General features: G+C 51.0%; 1 long non-coding RNA gene across 1 annotated transcript; it reads right to left on the bottom strand.

The window, feature by feature from the left end:
- Positions 1–1,374: 1,374 nt before the first annotated feature.
- LOC114486003 (uncharacterized) lies at positions 1,375–2,354 on the bottom strand. The gene is made up of 3 exons (XR_003679245.1): positions 2,310–2,354; positions 1,961–2,191; positions 1,375–1,659 (listed from the first exon to the last, which is right to left on the bottom strand). It is a non-coding gene; the product is annotated as an uncharacterized lncRNA (long non-coding RNA).
- Positions 2,355–2,895: the final 541 nt, after the last annotated feature.

Below are 2,895 nucleotides of genomic sequence, written 5' to 3'. Positions count from 1 at the left end.
ATCCAAATCATCAGAAGTCCTGTCCTGTGGACCCAACCTCCAAAGAGATTTTCAGCTTCCTTCTTTATTCACCATCTCCATGCTGCCTCCCTGGCTGTAGGCCTCTATCAGCTCTTGCCTGGACCAGGACAGAGACTCCTAATGGTCTCCCTGATTCAGTTCTTGTGCTTCTCCATCCAAACACACAATGTCTCCCGCTCACTTTGTACCATCTCTCCCCTGCTCAGGTCACTGGCTTATCTGCTCAACTGTTCTAAGCCAGCTAAGCTCTTTCCTGACTCAGGACCTTTGCACATATTGGTCCCTCTGTTTGGAATGCCCTTCTTTTTTTCCTTTTAAAAATTATTATTACTATTATTAATTTTTGCACTACTGTTTGAGAGTAAGGTGTGGACATAGTGATCCCTTATCCCAAATACCTCAGCTTTTCTCTCCTAAGAACGGAGATATTGTCTTGCATAACCCAGGCTCAGTGATGAAATTCAGGAAATTTAGCATCAATACAATACCTTTATCTGATATAAAGTCCATACTAACATTTTTTTAGTTGTCTCAGTAATGTCCTTTGTAGCATCTCCCCCACCTCAATCCAGGATCTTGAATTCCACTTAGTTGTTCTCTCTTCAGTTTCCTTCAATCTAGAACGGTTCCTCAGCTTTGTCTTTCATGGCATAAACATTTTGGAAGGGTACAGGCCAATCGAAGATCCCTCGGTTTGGGTTTGTCTGATTGTTTCTGATTGTTTCAGCTGGCTCCTTCTCACTTATCAGATCTTAGCTTAAGGTGTCACCTCCTCAAAGAGGCCTCCCCAGATCACACCCTGAATTATATCTCCCCCTCCATTTCTTTGTCCTTTGTTTCCATATAAGCACCCACCAATGTGTAATTATTTTATTTTTACTAATTTTGCGTCCATCTCCCTCAGTAGACTAAACTGCAGGATGTGTTTGTCTTGCTCTCAGTCACATCCCCAGTGCCTAGCGTGGTGCCAGGTACATAGGAGGCACAAGTGTGACATGAATGAGTCATTATTCAGCTGCTGACTAAAGGAAGGTGCACAGTGCCTCTTCCCATCCCCCCGGCTGGCTGGGCTACAGATGAACACGTGTACAAATGTCCAGATTCAGGCTGGAGTGGAGCAGCTCTGAGTGGAGGCCAGGCCTCCTGCAGGCCCTGTGACTGGCTCCCAAACCCACAGAGGTTATTTTCTTCTGGATGGGTTTGTTTACACCTGAGATCTAGTCCTCACCCTCTGGGGCTGTTGGATGGGGCTCCCCAGGCAGTCATATAAGGAGTGAGGCCTGCAGAGGCAGCCATTCATTCACTATTTCAACACCCATTTACCAGAACCCTGTGTTTGAGATGCTGGGATTACAAAGATGAATCAGATCGGGTCCCTGTAGTTTAGGAGCTCATAGCTTAAGTGGCGGGAGGCGGGCAGGGAGGAAGGAGGGGACAGGCATACAAATTGAAATGACAATACAGTGCAGTAAAAATACCGTGATAGAGACGTGTACACAGTGCTGAGGGAACCCAGAGGAAACAGTGGTTCATTCTCATCAGGGGGATCAGGGAAGCCTTCATAGAAGAGGTGACATTTGATTTAGGCTTTGAAGGATGTGTAGGAGTTCACAGGTAGAGCTAGGGAGGACTGGAATTCTAGACCAAAAGGAAACCCAAAGGCACAGAGACCTGAGAGGACAGACTGGAGTTTGGTAAGGCTGGGTCAGAGGGTAGAAGATAGGTGGTTGGCTCATATTTGTCATGGGTGGGTCTTGATTTTAGACTTGGGAGTTTGGGTGGCTGCTGAAGGCAGTGGGGCCACTGGAGGCTTTTAAGTAGGCAAGACTGGGGCCATGCTTTGGAAAGGTCACTCTGGGGTCATGGAGTGAGAGGAGTGATGTGTGGTGGAAGCTGCTTCTACCTGATCCACTCCCCTCCTGTATCATGTGATTGATACCTGGGTCTCCTTCCTCTCCTCTGTCCAGGTGAGTGAGGACTGGAAGTATGTCGCCATGGTGATCGACCGTCTGTTCCTTTGGATCTTTGTCTTCGTCTGTGTCTTTGGCACCATCGGCATGTTCCTGCAGCCTCTCTTCCAGAACTACACCACTGCCACCTTCCTCCACGCAGACCACTCGGCTCCCAGCTCCAAGTGAGGCCCTTCCCAGCTCCATGCTCCTTCACCCCTCTGTTGTACAGTAGTTTTGGGTCGAGGAGGGATGAGTGAGCTACCAGAAAGAGGGGCACTGCCCCCACAGACCCATCTTTTCACTTCACCTGGAGCCCGCCCCCCCGCCAGCGCCAACCTGGAGGCTGGACCAGCTGCATCGTGTTCTGGCTGCTCTCCTCCTCCTCTTGTACCAACCCAGGCAATGGTGTTGCTGGTTGAGCATGAAGGCTGAGAAGTGGAGAATGGAGTGGTTGGAGCCTTCCACCCTGAGGAAAGTGTGATGGGGAAGGGGCCAAGAAGGGGACAGAATCAACGGCTGCCTCCAAGTCATGGGAAAAGGGAGGAGCATGGGGGCGAGACAGGGGCTCCGACTCAGTGCTGGGCTGGCCTGACACAATGGCAGCTCAGAAGGGAGGAGCAAGGGGAGAGAGGCCTGGGTGTGACCTGATGTCTGTCCCTGCTTAACTGGACAGCAGCTAGCTGGGTGGGCCTCACGGCAGCCAGGGGTTCCTGCGCAGAGGTTAGCCTGGAGCTGAGGTCGGAGTCCTGAGCGAGGCTTCCAGCCCAGTCCCACAGCACCTTGCTTCTAAGGGCCCCAGAGTTCAGCCCCAGAACCCCTTCTCCCAGTGAAGATTCTCCCCAGACTTCCTTTCTTGCTCAGGCCAGGGTGTGGGGGGGCAAGGCTGGGTATTAGGGGAGCCTCGGGGTTCTGAATCTTTGGG

Source organism: Physeter macrocephalus, chromosome 4 (genome assembly GCF_002837175.3).
Source record: "Physeter macrocephalus isolate SW-GA chromosome 4, ASM283717v5, whole genome shotgun sequence".
Classification (NCBI taxonomy): Eukaryota; Metazoa; Chordata; class Mammalia; order Artiodactyla; family Physeteridae; genus Physeter; species Physeter macrocephalus.
Note: the sequence above shows the minus strand (reverse complement) of the source record. Positions and strands in the feature narration are given on the sequence as shown.